The following is a 23,812-nucleotide window of genomic DNA, read 5'->3' as shown; positions in this document are numbered from 1 at the left end:
ACTAAATCATGAGTCAATCAGTAGACAGTGCTAGCTGTCACAGGATCAACACAGTCTTGATGCTCAATGCTCAGTCTCAGCCACCTGGATACCGGCCCTTCCAAATCAAAAGCTTTTTAAAAACATCATTTCCCCCCTACTTTTCAGTTCAATTATGGGCTTTATCAGTTAATAATGTAGAGCACACCCCTACAACACTTTAATTTCTTAACATTTTACAAGAAGCTTTATTAATTGTGGAGCAGGAGATGTACACCCTGGAGTGTGGAAGGTCAGAGAAGGAGTATGAGGACTTGGTTCTCTCAACTTTTACATGGGTTCCGGGGATCGAACTCAGGCCATCGGGTCTGCAAAGCATGCACTGAGCCATCTTGCCAGCCCTCAGAATTACTTCAGCCCTCCTCTTACTCTAAGTAGAGAACAATTTCTCTCATCATTCACCCAGCATCACTGTTAATTTAGCTAAATTCCAGCGTGTGGTTTTCACTATTGCATTCGATGACCGCAATGGTGTATTTTCTTCCTGCTTCCTAATGTACACGAACATTACAAAGTTTATTATACTCGGTGTCCTTAGTGAGCACCATTATGAATGTTAGGGCTACTGTACAATTCTTAGAAGGAAAGGAACGCCACCATTTTAAATTTAAGATGCTTATGGAATGAAACGACTGCTCTTTAAAATCGAGTGGGAAAACCACAATCTCCTATTACAAGATTTAATAAAATATAAACCTTTCCAGCTAACCGCCAAAAGCCACAAAAATTGAACCATTTAATAAAATACATAAAAATGTGAATGATACAAATCACAGCTCCATCAGAATGAAGACAGAGATCCCTGTCTATCTAAACCCTTGCTGTAACCCTAGAGACTAGCATCTCTGTGCTAATAAATATTAGCTGCATTTGTCAAGGAATGAACTGCACATCTGGCCCACGGCTTGCAGCTTTGTGGTGGAACTTCAGCATGCTAACCCTGAGTAAAGATGAGCTATTAGCATTATCTGCACGTGTAACAACTTTCTACTAATACTCTCCCTCTTAGCTACACAGCCCATTTTTTAAAAAATTTATTTTATGTACATTAGTGTGAAGGCGTCAGATCCCCTGGAACTGGAGTTACAGACAGTTGTGAGCTGCCACGTGGTTGCTGGGAATTGAACCAGGGTCCTCTGGAAGAGCAGCCAGTGCTCTAAACCGCAGAGCCATCTCTCCAGCCCACCCATTTTTAATATTACCTATGTATTCAGGAGACAACGAATCCTATGTTACATAACTGAGCTGAAGTCATTCGGCTACCACGTCCAGTGCAGAGGCAGCCAGGGCTCGCCTCTTCTGTCCCTGTCTAGGTTACTTCTGCTTTGACTCCTCATTTTTACGGTTGTGACAGTCAAGCTGCATTGTCAACCTGACTGGATTTGGAATCACCTGGGAAAGACGTCTATGAGTGGGTCTCTGAGGGTGTTTCCAGGTTTATTTGAGGACAGATGACCCACCCTGAATGTGGCTGGCACCAGGAGTCCTGGGCTGAATAACAGAAAAAGAGAAAATGAAGTGAGAAGCGCCATTCTTCTCTGCTCCCCGCCTGCTGACCTCCTGCAACCAGCCACCTCATGTTCCTCTGCCGCCATGCCTTCTGCTGCTAGACTGTATTGCAGTCCACTCAATACAGTCTATAGACTGTATCCTCTCAAATTACTATGTACTTGTCACAACCAAAAAGTAACTAATGGCTGGGCGGTGGGCAAAAAGTAACTAATGGCTGGGCACTGGGTGGTGGCATGAGCCTTTAATCCCAGCACTCGGGAGGCAGAACCAGGAGTTCGAGGTCAGCCTGGCTACAGAGTTTCAGGAAAGGCACAAAGCTACACAGAGAAAGCCTGTCTCAAAAAACCAAAAAGAAAGAAAGAGAAAGAGAAAGGAAGGAAGGAAGGAAGGAAGGAAGGAAGGAAGGAAGGAAGGAAGGAAGGAAGGAAGGAAGGAAGGAAGGAAGGGAAAAGAAAAAGAGAAAGAGAAAGAGAAAAAGAAAAAGAAAAAGAAAAAGAAAAAGAAAAAGAAAAAGAAAAAGAAAAAGAAAAAGAAAAATTAATGCAATAGTTTCCAGCTAGGTGGTGGTGCATGCCTTTAATCCCAACACTGAGGAGGCAGAGGCAGGCAGACCTCTAGGAGTTCGAGCCCAGCTCTGGCCTATAGAACAAGTTCCAGGACAGCCAAGGCTACCCAGAGAAACCCTGTTTCAGAAAAAGAAAACAACAACAACAAAAACCCCAATAGTTTCCATACATTATGAGGCCCGTAAGTGCAGGTCTAGTGGGTAACAGACACAGAATAGTAAGAATCACTTAAATTACTTAGCCTGAACTGTGGAGAGGAATAATGGCTTAATCAGTTTTACAGTCTGGGAGATTTTGATAAAAATAAAAATTAAAAGGACAATATTCTTCAAACAGTGATGTTTAGGCACAAAAGCACTAGAGAAAGACAATTAAGAACAACTTTTAAATAACAATCCTCAATTAATTCCTAACAAAGCACACAGAATAGAATAGTTAAGAGTATTAGGAATCTTGGAAGAAAGCACGTCATATAAACACATTGTTTGCGGCTTCCTGCTTATAATTCTTCTAACCTCAAAAGCACTTGTACTTGGCAGGTAGTTGCTGATGTATGCTGCCACAAAGGCACACTGTGCCAAATCAGCATTATCTGTTTTTGTAATTGGCTCGTCACTCCATGGTTTCAAGAGGCTTCAACATTATGAAATCCCTGTACCACAGAATGGTGCTTCACAATCTTTAATGCCATTATTTCATAATCCTTGCCTTCGAGACAGTTTCACTGACGATGCCCCCAGATAGTCAGAATGCTCTTGAATAGGCCACCATTAAGGCAAACAGGATTAATCCTACAGTTGATCAATAATAACAGTATCAGCCCTGATGACTGGTACCTGATGTATTATTACAGCTCTCTTTTAAAGTTTGCTTTGTTACTCAGTGGTGAATGTTTAAGGAAACTGATCAAGTATTTTCAACAAGGTCAAGAGAAGCTGCAAACACCTGGGACATACAATGAAGGATCTTCAACCTCGACTCTTGACAAAAGCCCAAGGTGGCCACTGCCAAGAGTCTCAGCTGGCCGCAGAGAGACCATGGGCAGCTAAGTGGCAGCTAAGTATAAGACCCTCGACACTCAGTATGTCCTAAACCCAAATATGGGGCAAGCACAGGCAGAAGACAGTCAGGTGCTAAGAGTCCCTAGAAAAAGTTCCTTTCCCAGCCAACCAGCTGGCTTGTTACCACACTGGGTGTTCAGGGCAGCTGGTCACGATGCAATGTGACTCTTGCCTGTGAAGAACTTTGCTGCTGACACTCCAAATAAGCTGTGTGCTGTTCTCCTATGACTGCTTGTTTATGCATTTGTCAAAAAAGGGCATTCCCGCTCTGTGAAAAGAGGCACCCCTGACTCTTGTACAAGCAACTATTTTCAAACCGACTAGTGGGAGAGAGGCTATTATCAGTAATCCTAATTTTTAATTGCCGTAACAGAACCCTCCAATTTCTGTGAAATGTTGTTATGCAAAAACTATTTAAATCACTAGAAAATAGAACTGGTGTCTGGAAAGCTTTACATATTTGATCATTTGTTCTTCAGACGAACACTGTCAGATCATATTTATCAGGCACTGTTGCAGAGTTCAGGATAGGAAACAAGAGATACCCCCCCACACACCACATCACACCACCACGCCCCCACCCCCCAACCCCGCCATCCACCCACACCACCAAAGACTCACTGCTGACAGAGACTCGCTGCCTCACAGAGCCAACCTTGAAAACAGTTTCTGACAGTCTACCCTGAAGACGCTTGATTTGAGGCACCCTACCCTTTCTTCACAGGCCAAGAGGGCCTTGCCTGGTTTAAAACACAACGAAACCTGTTAGGATTTAGAGGACATGTTAGAGGACTTCCTCCCCGCCCCTGCTCAAATGCAAATTTGAAATGAAAAGTCTCCATCCATATTTCCAAGGCAGAACGAGAGCTGTGCAGAGAGCCGCACAAAGAGACAACATGGACTCAGACGCACCTGCACAAGTTCCAACTGGTGACCAGAGGGCCAATGGGAAGCGTGCTGCCTTGAGCAGCACAAGCAATCCTCAATCAACACTCACAAGTTTCAGGGAGAGTATAAAGAACAGAGACATGATCTGAGAGAGTACGCCCTGCTATATCACAGAAAGCCCAGAGAGAAACAATGAAAACAGCAAACCCAATTTCAATCGGAAAGTCTATTCAGCTGAAGGACAGATGTGGTGAAAAATCAGATAACCCACTCGACAACAGTGGGGGCCACGGCAGCCGCATGCAGCACGCTGGAGAATGGCGGGCAGTCGGATAAAAAGACACGAGCGGGGCTGGAGCGATGGCTCGGGGGTTAGGAATGCTTGCTGCTCTTTCAGGGGAACTGAGTTCAATTTCCAGCACCTGCAGTGCCTGTAACTAGCAAGCTCCAGGGCATCCATCCGATGGTTTCTTCTGGCCTCTTGCACACGAGAAATACACAGTCCGTCTGTCTAGATACCTACCTACCTACTACCATCTATCATCCATGTATCTATTTAAAATAGATGGGCTGAATTTCTGATGTGCCAGCATTTACTGAACCTAAGTCTGAGACAGGAACCAGAAACTCAGCTCCTCTCACATGCCAAGGAAACCAGTGCAGAATGCAGGTGATAACCCTTACTGACACCTATGGGCAGTCCATGCTGGGTTTTAAATAGGGAACACTCGACTGTACCCGAGTCTTAGTGGCTGAAACTGCAAAGTGGCACTGACACAGTGTGTGCATCCTTCTAGAGAGAGCGTGCTAATGGCATCTGAGACAGTTGCAGGAACCAGAATATTTTGTTGACCAAATTGAAACAAGAAAAGAAACCATTCAAGCTACAGGAGAGTTTGATTTGATGGATTTAAATGGATGAACCACATGTCTTGGTTTACTGAGAACAGTCTTGTCTCATTATCCAAACTGGTTTGGCCTTTGTATTTTTCCATTTTAAATCACATATTACGATTTATTGTTGCATTGAAAGAAACTAGTGTGGATTTAGTCCATGCCTAGTTTGTCTTGCATTTGTCACAATCTTGTCTGCAGCACGTTTCACATGTGCAGTGGACAGAGCTTGAACATGCTGCTGCAGTCTACCAGCAATAAACCACCTATTTCTGGGCCTTTTGCAGACCCCACAAGCCTCAGGCACATGGGGCACTCACTTTCCAATAGAAAGGGAGCACGTGACAGCAGACTCTTGTTCAGGGAGCGCTGGGGACTCAAGCTCAGAGACTGGACTCTCATGTCTCTTGTTCAGGGTCTAAATCATTCTTTGTTTTCATTGCTTTTATTTCGTAATGGGCTACTGTAGTAGCAATGAGCTAAAACATTAAACACGGACCTAGTGAATAAGAATTATCCTTTCATTGCTCAAGCAGATTAATAATGACCATGTAATCTGCACATTTGTCCATAAGTGCCATGCTGGACCCAGGAAAACCAGACTCTAAACTAGTGTCAATACTCACTTTTTAAGAAGGAAATACTCAAAAATAATATCAATTACAGTTGGAAGTTCACATCTTCACAATCACAGCATTTTGTATGCTTGTGAAGTCCAACTTCCCACTTACTCCAATGAGTGTTCTGATTCATTGTGTCTGTTTTCTCCAGAAATGGTCTGCCAGTACATGATGGCCCCTACAGCCATGGAAGACATCAGTTAGACTGTTCCAGTTTTCTAAGAGAAAATCAACTGCAGTACTGAGTCTACATTTTTCACCTAACTCACAGGACAAGGGCCAACAATAGTAACCTGTGAGCCAAATCCACCTGCCTCCTGCTTTGGCACAGCCCACTGCGCGAGAATGCTCTGTACCAGCTTTCAGTGGCTGGAAAAAGACCAAAAATAGAAATTCTAATTTGTTACGCATAAAGATTATTTAAAAATTCATACCCTGGTGTCAGTAGAAGAATGTTTACCATTTTCCAGTGCATACTCATACACTCATTTGCACACTGTCTACAGCTACCTTTGGGCTACCACAGAAGATGAGTATGTGTGACACAGAGCATCACATATCACTGGCCCTTCAAAGAAGCTTTCCTGAATCCTGTCCTGCAAGGTAAAAACCTCACAGCATTAAACATTCAATGTTGCCAGGCAGTGGTGGCACACGCCTTTAATCCAGCACTCAGGTAGGCAGAGGCAGATGGATCTCTGTGAGTTAGAGGCCAGTACAGTCTACAGAGTTAGTTCCAGGACAGCCAGAGCTACACAGAGAAACCCTGTCTCAAAAACCCAAAAAAATGTTTCAATGTAGAACATTATTGGTTTTTGTGATTTTCACACACACACAAATTTTCCCACATGTACATAGATAGGTAGATGGAGAGGTGGGTGGTAGGTAGACATGCGTAGTTACGAATATATGTATATGTGTGAATGAGAATGAACAACTAATTTATCTAGGTTAAAAGTACAGCATCTTAACATTATGTAGTCTCTTCATGCTGCATACCTAGGTAGACCTTCAAAAGACTACTGTGAAAAATCAATCCAAGTATCACAAAATGACCTGGACCCTTTCAGATTAGATGTTTAAAACCTGGGCTGCTTTATATTCAAAACAGTGGGAAAATCCATCAAAATTTTCAAAAGTCAACAATTCCTAGAAAACACACACACACACACACACACACACCACTTGTACTTTTCAAAGCTTTTGGCAAATGGGCAATTACTGAAATTAAAGTTTATAAGTAAACAGTGATGAGCTGAAGAAATGAATTTTAAAGTCCCCGAAAGCCAGAGTGTTCTTGAAACACTGTAAGCTGTGGAAAGAACTGGTTTTGAGCTCCTATTTTTAATTGGAGAAAGGCTAAATTTTACAGCATCTAAATATAGCCAAACATTCAAAAGGATGAAAGAGGCAATTTATTTGACAATGTTTTGTTAAATTATCTGTTGAACAAAGGTATTCTAAATGGAGGGTTAAAAAAAAGTTCTTGTGAAAATATTTGTGCCGAAACAGGCCATATTGCAATTAAAACAAAAAATGTCCCAAAAATATTTTCCCTTTGTTAGAAATTACTCTGAACATACTACTTATCAAGAAAGTATTTTTTCAACAGGAAAGTATGAGGTGTAATGTCAACAACATCACGTGTACTGATTGGAAGAACTTTAAAGAAGTAAATCTGAGTAAGAGTGTGCAGCGACAGAACCTCATCCCTGTTTACAAACTAGGACGGCTGTCTGGATGGCTTCAGTGATCACTGCATTCTCCAATGGTGTTTGTTCAAAGCACCTGCCAAAGAGGGGATTCCAGGTGCACATGACCCTTGTAAGCACAGGCAGAACTCTGCAGTTAGGCCAGGGTATGCACCTTGCTAACGGCGAATCCCGATCTCTCGTCTGCACCACTAGGAAACATTTTGCTAAATGTGAGGAAATCTTAACAGACAGATAATAATGGTTCACTTTTCCACACTGAATGGCAGCAGTAAGTGTTTAGTCCAGAGGTGCACAACCTGTGGGTCACTGACCCCTCTGGGGAATCAAGCAACCCTTTCACAGGAGTTACATATCACATCTTTACATTACGGTTCATAACAGTAGAACTGTTAGTTATGAAAATAGCAACGAAATAGTTTTATGGTTGGGGGGGGGGTGTCACCACAACATGAGAAACTGTATTTAAAGGGTTGCAGCATTAGGAAGCCTGAGAAACAATGGTCTAGAGGACTGATCTCTCATCACACTGTCTGATATGAACCCCATGATTCTGGACAGCGGCTTCCGAGGACTCCTTGAAACCAAAGTGATCTTTATTGAATATTAAATTTCTTGTAATCAAACTCAAAAAAATTGCTGGTTACCTTTTGTATTGGGGGGGGGCACACATGCTCATTAACATAGTCAGTCATCAATCAACAAACACTATTGACATTTCTGTGAAACGAGCCTCATCTCTTCATGCTTTTCATACATCGATTTCAGTTGAGTGGTATTTCATTATTCCACCCTAATTCTAGAGTTTATTTTTAAAGGGAGAGGTTAAGAAAGTTGATTTACTTTTTAAATAAGGAAACGTTACAGGTGATAGGTAGTGTGGTTTGAATGAAAATGTCCAGCACAGCTTCATCATAGAATCATTGATCCCAGTTGGTAGCACTGTTTGGGCAGGGTGTGGAAACTTGCTGGAAGAGGTATGTCACTGGGGATAGGCTTTGGGGTATTTATATATTATTATATTATATTTTATTATATTATTATATTATATAACACCCAACTTCCTGATTGCTGTTTCCTGTATACAGCTGAGATGTGACTCCTTTCTCCCACTGCTCTCTGCCATGCCTTCCTTGCCATTGTGTACTCTGTGGTCTCCGAGGCTCAGGTTTGAATACTTTTCCCCCAACTGGTTGGGGAAGGATTGGGAGGTGTGGCCTTATTGGAGGAGGTGTGTCACTGGGAATGAACTTTGCAGTTTCAGAAGACTCCTGTCATTTCCAGTGTGCTCTCGACTTCCTGCTAGTAGATCGAGGTATAAGGTCTCAGCTGTTCCTGTCAACATGTCATCATGGGCTCTAACCCTCTGAAACCATAAGCCCGATGACACACTTTCTTTTATAAGCTGCCTTGGTTGTGGTGTTTTATTGCAGCTATAGAAAAGTAACTAATACAGATTCTCAGTCTGGAACTGTAAGCCAAAATAAACTTCCTTCTTAAATTGCTTTGGGTCATGGTATGGAGGGAAAAAAGGTAACAATGTTGCAACAACTGAAATTTGGGTTATGACTCAATCAAAATGAAGTCAAACCATGGTTGATTATGATTACGCAACAGACAATGCAAATTCATTTTAATCACAAAGGAATATGCATTACATTTTCTAAACCACAAATGTTAAGACCACACGGAAAGCTAGAGCTCTCTGAAGAATTCCCATCCAGTACTTGTAATTACCACCCTCCGGCTTACATTTCAGTCTCTGACCTGTTGCTTGGACCATGAAATCTGATAGCAGTAAGGCGAAGAGGTGAGAATGAGATTCACAGTGGTGAGATGAGGTGAGAGTCTACGTCACATCATTAAGATCAATAGGATTTAGTGCAAGACTAGGAATACAAACAGCTGTCCCCACTGCTATTCACAGCCAATACTCGGTCTATGCGGAGAATGGGTAAGATTTATGTGAGTTCTGACTCTACATTTCATTCTGGGTGTGAGGCAAAGCCCTGGGTTTGTTACAGATTTCCGAAGCCTTATTACAGCATTCAGTTCACTGGGGGCACACCACTGTGTCTCACTACCTACTGTGTTTACAGGTTTGAAGGACTGTTTCTACCCATACAAGGAAGATAGCCGAGACATGTGTGGACATCGTTTTCAATCACTTCCCAACGCACTCACCCAACACTGTTTCCTTTTACAGAGCTCTGCCAAGTGTCCATGTCTATCATGTCTCTTCTTAAATACACGCGGAACCAAAACAGATAGGGGCCCATGTCCCCTCAGAGAAGTGGCTGGTGTTACAAATCGTTACACATCAGTATTAATATTAATAAATTCTTATTGTGAGCACTCCTTGTGATGCTTATTTCCCTGCATATATATTAGTAAGACATGTCAGGGTGGGGCAAGCGGACTCTGATAGCTGTGAGACACTTTCCTGGCGTTCTAGCTCCATAGAGCACAGGACTCCAGTCAAGCGGCACCTTCTATTTTGACACAAAGGCATCTTGGGGGAACTACGAAGACTGCAGTCGCTTGCTCCAACTTCTGAAAGTGCAGCTCCAGCCGCAACTCTTTCCAACAGTTTGCACGCGCCTTTGTGCTCTGGCCCTTCAACTGTTATTTCCACCCAAGTCAGAGGGGAGCACTCTCCTGCTGGCCTAGCAGACTGCTGTGACTGCAGAAAGAACTGTGGCAGGATTGGTGTGAAGACAGCCTTCATTCCCATGAAGGGTTTGCCTTGCCTTCTCTGGCTCTGGAAGCAGGCTGCTCTCTCTCACCATGAGGCAGGCTGAGGGCAGACACCCTCTGGTGCTGCCTTTTCAACATCAGCACCAACACAAAGGATTCTCTCCAGTGGCCCCTCACTCTAATGAAGCCGAGCAGCAGTGAGAGCAGAACTGGGACCAGGAGTGGCGCCCAGCGACTGAGCTCGGGGTCCTGCCAGGAGCTCTGTCGGGAACCCTGCAGCCTTGACCGTGGTAGGAGGTGGAGCTGCACCGGGGTGGCAGACCGTGGTGACAGCAGTGGCAGGGACGGTGGTAGAGAGGACCTTAAGGGCTGATATGGAAACCTGTACCACTAGAGGGAGCCACCTGCTGCTCCTGGCCGCCTGCCGTCAGAGGTTCAGGCAGGCACAGCACTGAAGATTCTCGGTGTCCACCCAAACTTCAATCTGGGCAGACAGAGGAACGGAGCACTGCTCAAGGGAGTGTCCAGTGTGGTGAGTATGGGGTTACTTTATTGACTAAAGACACCAGACAAGGTCTCCTGGGCTCCTTAAGAACTTGATGATGAACACGGAGCAGATTCCTGCCACCAAGGGAACTCATGGCATAGCCTGTTTAGCTGGTTACTAACAACTAGCCCGATGAACAGCAGGCACAAACAGACCAAACTGTGGAAGTTAACACTAAACAAGACACCCACTTTGGGTGAAACTTCATTTTTATTTTTAAAAAGCTTTATTTAACATCTTTTTTTTTTTTTTTTTTTTGGTTTGGCCCTACAAGAGTATTAAGTAGGGTATGCGAGTATACTCAGTAACCACTTTCAAGTCACAGAAGTGTACGAGAGCCCTGAAACAGGGAAAGGCTACAAAGATATAATACAGCTGTGAGACCACGCCTGTCTATCTGCCTACTGGAGCACTCAATGTTTGTTCTCTCACAGAAAACCCAGATCCCTCCACGGTTAGCTGTGGTTCGAGATGATATTTATCTGTGTGGCTTAAGGACCAATCACCATAGAGAACACAGGAGGGAGAGGTGGCAGAGTAGTCTATCATCTACATCACCATTGTGGCATAGTGTACACACACACACACACACACACCCCTTTGGAATGGAGGAGAAGGCAAACTCCAAGTCACAGGCAGAAAAATGCGAACAATGAACAATGTTTGATACGTGGTCCAGGAGATGCTGCCAAAGGACCGGTCACTACAGTCACCCTCACTCCACCTGGATTAGGAGAAAACACCATTCCCAAGGATCCCACCTCTTAGAATGGCTTCTACATGTGCCCCTTGACAAGCTGACAGGAATGGCACCGGCACATCTGGCTAACAGGAAATGCCCACAGTGAAGCCCCTCCTCTTGGTCTGACTCCACACAGACGCCGTATGACGGTGAACCCTATTCAACTTCGACCTCTAGTAGGTGCAAGTCAGCGACTTAGAGTCTGTCCAGGGCTGGAGAGGGGTCACTCAGAGGTGAAAGGAAAGCACTTGGTGTTCTTGCAGAAGACTGGGGTTTGGTTCCTAGGAGCCACATGGTGGCTCACAGCCATGCGGAACTCTAGTTCCAGTGGACCCAACCCAACACCTTTTCCAACCTTCCAGGGTACCAAGCAAGCGCGCGCGCACGCACACACACACACACACACACACACACACACACACACACACACACAGTCTTTTTAAAAGTCTTTTTAAAAGTCTTTTTAAAAATCAACTAAATATAAAAACAGTTGTTTATAAAATGTTCCGTAAAAGTCACTCCACTATTCTTAGGAAACATTTTTTTCTCTATAGTTTGCTAGAACGTAGAAGTTAAAAATAACTAGAATGTACAGTTTCATTTGAAACACAAAATATGTCAACAAATCTGTTTACTGTTGAATCTGAGAAAGAAACTCTGAGAAAATTCTACCAAAAACATCATGAAACAATCAATAAGACTCCAATAACCACCAATAAAATTAAACCCGAAGGGTGCAGAAACACACACACAAACACATGGGTCAATCTCATTACAGGAGAAAGTTGAACTTCCTAAAGAAACAGTGTAGCAAATGAATCCTTTGGTGACCCCCCAAAAAAAGAAAAAGAATGGCGCCTCCTTCTACCAAGCTTCCCAGGCCCACCCGAGAGCTGCAGTTCTAGGAAATCTATCACCAGATAGAGATTACCTACCACAGCAGGGAGCTGCAAACGCATACCATCAGACTCCGACCCACTCACCCCTCTCCAGGCAGTAACAACCTCTTCACCAGCAAATATGGACAAAAGAGTATTTGCCAGGCATTTGGAGGCCACTCACACTCAATTGTGAAACACTGGAACACTCCCAGCACCTAGTGAAGGCTGCAATGTTATCTACCAAGCCTATCTGAACAGCCGTTCCTGGAAATCCCCAGCCTAGCAGACAACAAGATGCAATGGATATAAAATTCCAAGAAGAAGATGTTAACAGAAAGTAGATTAAAGTACAACGCAACATATGCAGGTGTAAACATTACATATGTACCTAGCTACAATGTCACCAAAGGGCTGAAAAACAAGTTCAGAGACACACCATCTGTGTTTGGGAATGAGGATGAGGAGGCTCAGTAGTCAAACAAGACTGTTCACTCAAAATGATACAGAGATGCAATGCAACCTCCTGCCATGAAAACCCCAGAAGGTTCCATAGACCCCAGCAGGATGAGCTTACAGCATTCCCACACAAGAACACATTTCCTGAAAAGCCACAAGAACTTTTATAGCAAGGAGAGAGTTAGACAATGAGATGAAAAGTTATAAAGCTACACTAATTAAACCAATGTTATACACAATAAAGAACATACAATCATAATCACAGAAACAAACAATATTCAAACTGATCCCACACTTGGGCAGGCCCTTTAATACACACCCTTCCATCTGACCACTTCCTGGTACTCGTCCATCGGATACATCCTGGGAGTTTAATGCCACACTGGACCTCTAAGAGGGGAAAGGGGGTGGGGGTGGGGCACAGAAAGGAAGCTAGGGAACAGTAAGGAAAAGATGAGGCATATCCACCCACAGCAACATGAAGAGCCTCTGGCTGGTGGGAAAAGCTGCAGTATCAGTCACTTTGTGTGAACTCTAAACACAGTTGCACATTCAAGTATGTTGGAGCCAGAGAGCAACCTTAGCTGTTGATTATGGAACATACCCCGCCTCACTCCTTCTTCATGCTTCCTGAACACGCCCCTTCCCCAACCAACCAATCACATTACATTGTGAAGTGAAGCTCCCACCAATGGGATGAGACAAAGCCATCACCTACATAAGCAATAAAAGAATAAAGCCATGTTGGCCCTGGTGTGCTGTGTTGGCCCTGGTCTGGGATCTGGGACATTGTTTTTACAGAAAGAATTACCTTGCCAAGACACTTTTGCCTTGTTTCTGTTTCTTTATTCAACACCAGTTTATTCTAACAGTTTTCAAGGGTCTATCTACTTTTCCTTTTTTGAAGACAGGGTCTCCCAGTGGCTTACACTGAACCCCAGGGACCACCAACAAGAGAATTACTGGCATGCACCATGTCCTACTTTGCCCATTTTTTTTAAAATATGGGTTCTTGGGATGGAGCACACACAGGTCCTTGTACAGGACTGTCTGAGCACTTTCTATGTCTAAATGATGATGTGTCTACCAAGCATGCTAACACGAATCTTGCTAATACGCACATTCCAATGTGTCTGGGTGATCCCCGAGACGCTGCACAGCATCTTGTCACCTCCATGGGTCACCTCACACGGCACACGTACTATTCGTGTTCTTGAAAACTCCACAGGCGACAGAAGCAAGAGTGACTCACATGAGGAACAGCCTGGCAGGAGAGTGAAGTCACAGGCAGGAGCCAAAAGTGGGGTCAGGCTCATTTTTGTGTTATTTTCCAAGAATAATGTAATTGAGTGCGTGTATAGTGAAAAAACAGTCTTTAAAAACTCAGAAAACTTAAGAATATAGTTACTAAAATCTAAGACTTTCATAATGCTGAGAAGTACAAAAAGAGGGCCAGTTAATGCTGGCCAGCTCTGCTCTTCAATCAAGAATCGGCCACTAGACCAGAAAATAACAGTGGTGGAGGGGAATCGGTCCATATGATTGTGGTAACAAACCACAACCAAGGCAGAGTTATTTACAAATGAATGAATGAATGAATGAATGAATGAATGAATACACCAATTTAAATTAAATGCCCTGTTTTTATTCAAATTTACTGACTCCACTAAGTTTTTTATATTTGTTTTACCTATTATTTCTACCATAGTAGAATGTTTAACAGTTAATCTTGATTGTCAATTTGATGGAATTTAGAAAAGACCAAGGAAACACACCCACACCCCAGAGGGTGTCTATGAGGGTGTTTCCAGAAAGTCTTCATTGAAGAGGAGAGACCCACCCTGACTGTGGGTAGCACTACCCATGGGGCTGGGGCCCAGGACTAAATAAAAAGGAGAAAGCAGGGGCTAAAAAGACAGCTCAGTGATTAGGAGGACTTGGTTTCCCAAAGGACCCGAGTTAGCTTCCTAACACTCCAATCAGGTGGCCCACAACTGCCTGTAACTCCAGCTCCAGATCTGACACCCTCTTTTAGCCTCCGTGGGCATCTGCATGATTGTGCACATACAAATATACAAACGCCCACTCTCAGAATCAATGAGAGGATACATGTTATATGTAAGTTCAGCACTAGCACACATCTCTCTTCACTTCCTGACTGTGGAATCCGGCCACCATGTTTTCCCCACCATGGATTCCACACCCTCTGAAATGTGAGCTCAAATAAACCCTTGCTCCCCTTAATACTCCTGTGTTTGATCATAGCAAGGAGAAACGTAATACATTTTGTAGCAGGAATGTTTTTACATATCCTCTGTTTCATCCCCTTCATACTCTTATTACTCTTTCCAGAAGAAATTCAGGCCTCATGAGCTTTCAGGATGTCTCCTGGATAATGCCAATTAGTAAAGTCTCCAGGGTTGGCCCTGGGTGAGGGCACCTGACCCCGAAGCATTACCAGCCTCCATTGTGCAGGTCTCTCTATGGGTGACCAGCTGTATCAGCAGGCACTTGTTCCCTTTTATTTCACTAAGTACAAAGCGGCCCTGGCAGTAACTGAACGGGCATGAATGTCTACTTACTGTGATGGCAATGCTGTCTTCCAAACTTCACACGATGAATATGATAGCAACAGAAGGTGAGACCTTTTGAAAGTAATGAGGTCAGGAAGCTCCACCCCCATGAAAGAGACTACCGAGAGCTTTATGGAGACCCCTGAGAGTTGGCTGGCCCTGTTCATGTTTCACACAGTAAAAAGGCGCCATTAGGAATCAGAGAAGGCGCTCACGGATATCAAGGCTGCTGGTGCTAGGAACTTAGAACTCTAGCCCCTAGTTCTATGAGGTAATAAACTTCTGCTATTTATAAGTCACTCAGGCAATGCCATTTTATATGAACTAGGATACCACTCAGGTTAGCACTGGAATTTATAGGCTTTATCAGTATGCTGGGTGAAATGGATTTGTGAAATCCAAGTCTCAGGCCCAATGATGCACCAGTGCATACAGACACGGGAACTGACGAAACCTGAAACTTGTGATTAAATGGTGCAAGTCATATTACCACAGGCAGTCATCACAGGGTACATGCATATCAAACAACTTATAAAAGTAGCACCTTCTAAGAAGTTAGAAGTTAGAGGCATTTACTTCTTTCTAGTTGGGAAATCATTTGGGAAGTGGCCTTAGAGCTGAGTCTTACTCAGCAGAAGCTGGAAGGCACAATGCACATAGGAAGACAGTGTGTAAGCAGGCTAAAGAAACACGGCTTGGGGTGTGCTCATGGAGGCGTGCGCGCATGCGCACGGGAGGGGGGGGCAGTAAGGCAAAACCACCACACATCATAATCAAATTCAGAGTCAACACGCAGAAATGGGAGTGGTGGCATGCAATCACAGCACTCAAGAGGCAGAGGCAGGAGGATCAGGAGTTCAGGTATCTACTACTACCTAGTGAGGTGAAAGCTACCCTGGGCTACATGAGACTCTATCTAAAAAAATAAAAATAAAAACCCCAATTTAAAAAGTCATCAATCATGGAAAAATATGTGCAAGAAATATCACCAAGAATTAGCACCCCACCATATAAAGGACCCTTAAAGGCTGAAGAATGTAAAGGCTGATAGTGAATGGGAAAAATATAAAATCTCAAGCAAACACTTCATATACAATAGCAGCACCAACAAAAATTATAAAATACCAAATAATATGAAAACCTGTTGGACCTCACTACTAAAATAAGTTACAAGTTAAGGACATGGAGGAAAAATTAAGGTGAGCTGTGTCCCTAAGACTAAGGAAAAGACTCACAACGACCAGGTGACAAGACACACTCCAGTGGCCCACCACTCTGGAGGCAGATCTGACCAGTCACACTTGCATTTACATTTTCTCCCAGCGATCCCACTAGAGACGGGTCTGGAGATATGCCCCCAACAGTAGAAAACTACACACACGAGGTTTTTCACTACGGCACTGTTCATAACCACGGAACACAGCGGACTTTTTACGTGCCAGATCCAGGGGGAAGCTGAAGGACTGAAGAGTTCTGTCACAAGGACGATCACTAAGAGCTGAGGGACTTCCAAGACAGACTGCTACGGGACAAAAGCAAAGCACAGAGTACAGTCAGCTACATACACATGTATTTGCTGATCTGTACAAGATATACCAGGGATGACAGAACCGGTGGAAGGTGGAGACCTTGTTAGAATGGGAGCGGGCAGGGGCAGGGGCGGGGACACTGAATCTGGGATGCCTTTTTAGATGGTTCCAGCCTGGATCCAAAGTCATGTTTCACAGACCCCCAAAACACTTAATTCCAGTCAACTAGGATGCATTGTGGGGAAGGCCTACAATGGAATACAAGGAATAGGGAGTGTGCCCAATTGTATAAAAGTAGAGGGGGGAAAAACGGGAAAACATTACCTGACTCAGTAAAGTTACAGATAAAACTTCATATAAAATCTCTCCTCAGAATTGTCAGCAAGTTCACTCTGTGATGAAGAGCAGTATCTTCAGTTTTACAGGCCATCCACCCTCTGCAAGAACTTGACTTGATCACAGTACGAAAAGCGACCATAGACAAAGCATAAACAGATGGGCAGGCTCTATTCCAAAAAACTGTCTACAAAACCAGGAAGCAGACTGGATTTGGTCCATGGGCTATCATTCATTAAAACTTGATCTAGTTAATAAGGTTGCTCCTCATAACAACACGGGCTGACAAACTTGAAACAAGAATTGGGCAAACGAGAAAATGCAGTATGGGCTAGGTGGTTGGTTCACTGTGAGAAAGACATTCCAACCAAGAACAGTTAGGATGAACACTGTTGGGCTGGAATAGATCGGTACGAACTCTGAGTTGCAGAGTGCATACATATGGGAAGGACCCATATGAAAACCTCTGTATGTGTGTGTGCGCACGCGCGCGCGCACACACACACACACACACACACACACACACACACACACACACATACACACACACACACATACACACACACACTCCACAGCTATATCCTATGGATGGCTGAGAAGCAAGGACACCTCCATACCATCAAGCATACCCTGGGGCCTCATCTGGGGTTCTAAACACCATTCTCCATTAAAACAGGAGGAAAGAATCGTTGGCTCCAAGGCAGGGCTTCAGAACAATGTCCGAGATGAGCCCTGGTCATTCTTAAGAGCTGTAATAGGAATGGGGGTGGAGAGCATACAGGAACCACACTGAAGGGAGGAGGCAGTGACCCAAATTGGAACCAAATAACAAAAGAATACTAGGTTGCAACACAAACAATTAAAATATTTTACATTTACACACACACACACACACACACACACACACACACACACACACACACACACACTGGGTGGGTGGACGGAGACGGTGGACGAGCACATACAAGAAAGGGTCAGAACCCCATCTAGCAAACAAAGAGAATAGATAACAGAAATTACTGGCAGGTTAACTGCCAACAGAGCACTGAAGTTACTGCCCCCAAAGAGAAACATTGTATGACACTTTAGGAAGGTCAAGAGCCTGGTGCTGGTGGCTCTGGGATCCACTATCTCTCACGATCCTCCCTCATTTAGGGAGCAAGAATTCACCCTGCCCTTCTGCCCTAAATGGACCCTCAGACAGAACAATGTTACCCACAGTTGTGAGAAAGATTCACCCACAAATATCCTTTGCCAGCTGTCTGGGCATCCCTCGGCCCAGTCACGTTAACAGGCAAACTTAAATTAACTATTGCTGTGGGCAAGAGGCAGTGGCAGGGGCACGTGGTGAGGAGGGAAAGAGAGTTGGAGGAGGGCCGCCTGCCCAAGCTGTGATCCAGCCTTGACAGGAGAGGGTCGGGGTATGCCAAGAAAACCAGGACCTACTAGCACTGAGATGACCAGCAGCTGTGCACACAGACCTGCTGGCGACGGCTGGCACCTGGGCCACCACACCGCAAAGGGCCACTTCCGTGCAGTGTCCCTCCAGCAGCCTCTTTTAACCTCGTGTAGAGTCAAGCAAGCTGTCAATGTAGAATGTCACAGGACTCAGCAAAAATTGGAATGGAGAAAAATTAACTATCTCCTTCATGCCGTGCCCAAGTATGTTTCTAAACTGAAGAAAATGAAGAAAGACAATCTTTGCATTTCCTACCAAAATACTGTAATGAATCTCTATGTTAAAAAAACAAAACAAACTTTTCACAGGTTGAGAGTCAGCACAAGAGATCGACGCTGGCTCTTCTTGCAAAGAATGGAGACACAGTTCCCGGCACCCACGCCAGGCAGCTCACAACTGCCCATCATTTAGTTCCAGGGTGTCCAATGCCCTCTTCTGGCCCGTGTGCATACCAGGCATGTATGTGGTACACATACATATGTATATACGTATGTACATACATACACGCAGGCAAAACACTCATATACAGAAAATTAAAATACAATCTTTCATTTGAAAGTCTCTTTTTAGTACTTAACCAATTTTATTTAAAATTTTTATAAACCTTATTATTTAAAATCTTGCAAATAACTGGGTGGTGGTGGCACATGCCTTTCTTAGTCCCAGCACTTGGGTGGCAGAAGCAGGCGGATCTCTAAGTAGGTGGCCAGCCTGGTGAGTTCCAGGACAGCCAGGGCTGCAGAGAAACCCTGTCTTGAAACTAAGAAAGAAACCCAACAACAACAAAAACCACCTTGCAAATAAATAAGGTCATGTTTTTACCCCTTAACCAACTTCTTGAATTTCAACATCACTCATGGTCACACCCAAACCTGGATATGAGTACATTCACTGAGTACATTACATTGCATAGACTCGACTCAGGTCTCACCATTCTCCCTCAATGCCCCTTTTCTGTCCTGGGATCTGTACTGTGTGGCAATCCCTGTCTTTTTTATCATGACCTCCATAGTTTTGAGAAATGCTTTCCACTTATTTTGCAGACTATCCCCTAAGTTTGGGTCTACCTTTTTTTTTTAAGCAAGAATTGGCATTCTATAGGGGTTTGCCAGGGACTCCATACCAAAACACACAGGCTGGAGGCCAAAGCAACAGGGATGTGCTTTCTCACAGATCTGAGGACAGATGTCCAATGCAGAGGTGACTTTGTGGGAGGACTTTGTCCCCCAGGCTGTCCTTCATTACACAGGTCCTTCCTGATGGTACATGGCCCTCAGCCTCTGTCTCTTTCTGTCATGTAACTTAAACTGACTTAAATATGATCTTCCTGCCTCGGTGTGCACATGCACACAAAGATAAATTATGATGTAATAAAAGCATATATTTAAAAAGATTAACATTAGTGATGTTTGTTTTTTTAAGGGTTCTAAAAGTAAAGCAAATTTTACATTTATAAGGAAGAAACTAATTATTGGTTAGCATATTTTTAGTGTGCTTAAGATCAATCATAGCAGTTCAAATGTATCATTATTATTTAGATATAATGTCTAGTTCCCTTTTGGGGGGAGGGATTTGAATTTTGACTTAAATCTTTATGTCACAAAACTCATTGTTAACTATTGGCTCTATATTTTTCTGTATTTGAGTAAATATAACCTTGAACACACAGACCAACACAAAGAAAAGGGACAGATACCAGGGCTAAGTGGAGCCAATGGCTCCACTCAATTAACCAATTTTGTGTTTTCATTTTAAGAGATGAGTTTACACAGGTTTAAGACGTTCTCAAAGGGAATGATGAACACCTGAAGGTTTTCTCAAAGACCTTCAGGTGTCCATTATCATAGACAGCCATGCAGCCAGCAGCCATACGGCCATGGGGTAGAATACATGTGGGGGAGGGGGGACACATTATAATCAGCCGTTTGTATACTAGTCAAGTATGAGAAACTGTTAGTCTAGAAACAAGGGGAAGGCTACACTTTATCGTTTTGAGCAGTTGGGACAGGACAGGACAGACAGTGGTGTCACAGCAGGTGGAACAACTGCGGGGGGGGGGGGCTCTGGGAGGCTTTTAGACAGAACTGAAGGCTCCTCTTCGGCTCTGAAGGAGGGGACGAGCACTTGTCTCACTGTGTGCAGGGTTAGTTCTAGTGTTTGGTCATCCCATTCTTTTGCTCTTGGTCCTAGCCTCCTCGGCTGTGTGGAGCTGGAAGGCAGGTGGTGATTGCACAGAGTTGCTGCTGAGGGCCACTCTTCTGTGCCCTCCCTCCAATCTGTACAGAGCCTGGACTCTCGTCTAGTAAGGCAGGTGTCGCGCCTTTTCTCTCGCTATTGTCTACACTGGTCAAGCCCATAAGCGACTGAAGAACCCCAGCCTAACAGAGCGAATGGCCTTGTACTGGTGCCCTAAGGGGCAGGGAGCAAGCCTAAGGATGGACACAGCAAAAGGGTTGACAACGGCAGAGTGAGTGCACTGAGCCTTGAGAAAGGTAAGTCATGGGGTGGGGTGAGGGGAACAATTTAAGAAGGAATCTCCTCTGATGTGGTCAACAAGACATCCATTTAGAACAATAAATGCACCCATATTGAACAAAATACCTTTTAAAACCAGGTATGGTGGCGCACACCTTTAATTCCAGCACTCAGAAGGCAGAAGCAGATGGATCTCCTAGTCTGAGACCAGTGTGCTTTATCTAGCAAGTTCCAGACCACTAGGGTTACATAGTGACACCCTTCTCAGACAAATAAACAAATATGAAAACCTTTTAAACACTGCAAAACAACCATCATTCCCAGGCTGGCAAGAAGGGGTATTTTCAGAAATATAAAGATGAAAAGCTTTTTACAAAATCAAGGTAGCTAATCCCCCAAAAGCCGCTGGTGCCTGTGATGTGGAGCTGGAACAGAGGACTGGGAGCCTGGTGAGGTGGGAGGCCAGATCAAAGTCTCCTTGGGCAAGCAAGGCCCCAGGTCAAAGGGCAAATGGGGAATGGACAGGAAGCAAACCTCCCTCCCAGTCTTGGTTATATGGCAGATCCTGCCCTTATTCCAGCCTTCACAGGAGGATCCAACCTGCCTGACCTCCAGGAGGCAGGAATGGGGGAGAATGGGTAAAAGCAAAGGCAGCTTTCATCTCGCTGCCCTCCTTCATAAAAGTAAAAAATCTTCAGACAACTGCCAATGTAACCCACAAGCTGCAGTGCTCCAGAGGCCGGAAAAGTGAGCAAAAGCTAAGGCACAAAGGCAGCGGATCTGTGCAGGCAGAAGAGGGTCACGACTATTTGACAGAGGGGCCAGAATTACCCGCACACGATGGATGGGTAACTGCACAGCAAATGGAGCCAGCATCGGAACAGTAGTCCGGACCTCAAGGGGTTGCTGTGCACTAACACCCACCACCTCAGCTAAGCTTGGACAAGGGACTCCCGCAGGGAGACAGGCTACAGCAGCCTCTGGCCTATGGGCTCTTGGAGAACTGGCCAGTATGGAACACTGCTGGGGACAGCAAGCTGCCAGAGCAGGAAGAACAGAGGCAGGGGGGTGGAAGGGACCATCCGAATAAAGGGGGGAGGAGGAGAAGGCAAGAGAACCTGGGCTCAACAACAATACTGGGCCACCTTCTCAAGTGGCTACGGAGGACAGAAGAGGGCGCTCTGGAGCTGTGGTTTCAGAGAACCTCACTGACCCCTCCCCTGGAGAAATGCACGAAGAGGCATTTCACAGGAACAGAAAGGAACCAGCAGTGGAGTCTACAAAATCATCTCAATTTAAACATGAACAGAATAATGACCACAGAAGCAAAGACAGCTCAACAGGAAGCCATGCTTAGGAAACAAACTACCCTGTTATGTTCAGGGAAAAAAGATTAACAATCCACTCTTTCTAACAGCGGAATACTGAAGAGGGCACTCCAACACCCACAGACATCGTGTGTGAAAACCAAACTAAACAAAAGAAACCTAGAGTGTCACAAAAACCCAAGAAAGAGTTAAAACTACACAAAACCAGAACCAGGAAGAAGGGTGAGTTTGTGTTTTCTGGCTTATGGTTCTACCCAATCCCCACAGCTGTGGCTGTAAACCAGAGGCAGTAAGAGCTAGTCTTTCCTGATAGCGCAGTGATGCTCGACCTTCCTAATGCTGAGACCCTTTATTTAATACAGTCCTCATGTTGTGGGTGGACCTCAACCATAAATTTACTACGTTGCTACTTTGTAACTGTAATTTTGTGACTGTTATGAATCGTAAAGTAGATATCTATGCTTTCTGATGGTCTTGGGCAACCGCTGTGAACGGGTCCCTCCAGCCCCAAAAGGGTCATAACCCCTAGGCTGAGAACTGTTGTGGTGATGGTTTCACATACCAGAACTCCTGAGTTAGAGGTGAGCTAGAAACTCAGGGTCTTCTGTCATCACCAGATTGAAGGCATAACAAGGACTGAACAGGAAATGCTCCAGCTAGCCTCATGCACCAGGCAGACCACAAGCAGCAGGGCAAGAAGGCACCCAGGACCGGAAGGAAATCTAAAGGCAGCACAGAGCCAAATCTAGGAACCCACTTTCCCAAGCGTGACCAGGTAGGGCAGCAGAAGGTTCAAGTGTGGGGTGTGCAGAGCTCACAGCTGGCAAAGCAGGAGAGTCCCAAGAAGGAAACCAGAAGTAGTAAGAACATCTGAGATCCCCAGCACCCCTCCAGCACTACAGGAACACAAGTCCCAGAGGAGTACACCACAACCACAACAGCAGAGGACAACCAGCTTCAAAGCACAGGGAGAACAGTCCTCGGCCTCCATGTCACGCTACTGTCTGCCACAATAAAAACCCAGCAGTCCTTGTAAGAACATTAAAGAACTGAGTCACTACAGCGCAGTCCACATTTCAACACAAGAAATGAAGAACACCACCAAGGTGTACACAATACACAAGAAGAAACGGGAAAACCCGACGCCAAGGGATTTCTCAGTAATAAGTACTTCAAATGATTTTTAAGACATGTTCAAGAAACTGATGGAAAACATGACAACAATGAGTAAGCAGATAAGGCAATCTCAAAGGAAAACTGAGACTAGAAAATGAAAATTCTAGAGCTAAACAAAGTCTTTTTTAATGGATTAAATTTGGGAGAGGTCAGAGGACACCCTCAGGTGTGTCCTCAGGTACCTTCCATGTTTCGTGACTCTCTCATTGGCCTGGAATTTCTCCACGTAGGCCAGGTTAGCTTGCCTGGGAGCTCCTAGGGAATCTCGGTGCCTGTTCTTCCTGTTCCATCGACGCTGGAGTAGATGAGCACCACCAGCTT

At 44.5% G+C, this 23,812-nt stretch overlaps 1 protein-coding gene across 4 annotated transcripts in view; it reads right to left on the bottom strand.

Annotated features, from left to right (window-relative positions):
• Window positions 1-23,812, bottom strand: part of Cdyl (chromodomain Y like) — a 226,776-nt gene that overhangs the window by 94,997 nt on the left and 107,967 nt on the right. Inside the window, exon 1 of one of the 4 annotated variants that reach the window (XM_042278352.2) lies at window positions 15,198-15,425. The exons of the other annotated variants lie outside the window; for them this stretch is intronic. The gene's annotated coding sequence lies outside the window, so the exon portion shown is untranslated. Of the gene's footprint in view, window positions 1-15,197; window positions 15,426-23,812 lie in introns of those variants that run through there. 4 annotated transcript variants of the gene reach the window in all.

The sequence above is a fragment of the Peromyscus maniculatus genome, chromosome 5 (genome assembly GCF_049852395.1).
Source record: "Peromyscus maniculatus bairdii isolate BWxNUB_F1_BW_parent chromosome 5, HU_Pman_BW_mat_3.1, whole genome shotgun sequence".
Lineage (NCBI taxonomy): Eukaryota > Metazoa > Chordata > Mammalia > Rodentia > Cricetidae > Peromyscus > Peromyscus maniculatus.
Note: the sequence above shows the minus strand (reverse complement) of the source record. Positions and strands in the feature narration are given on the sequence as shown.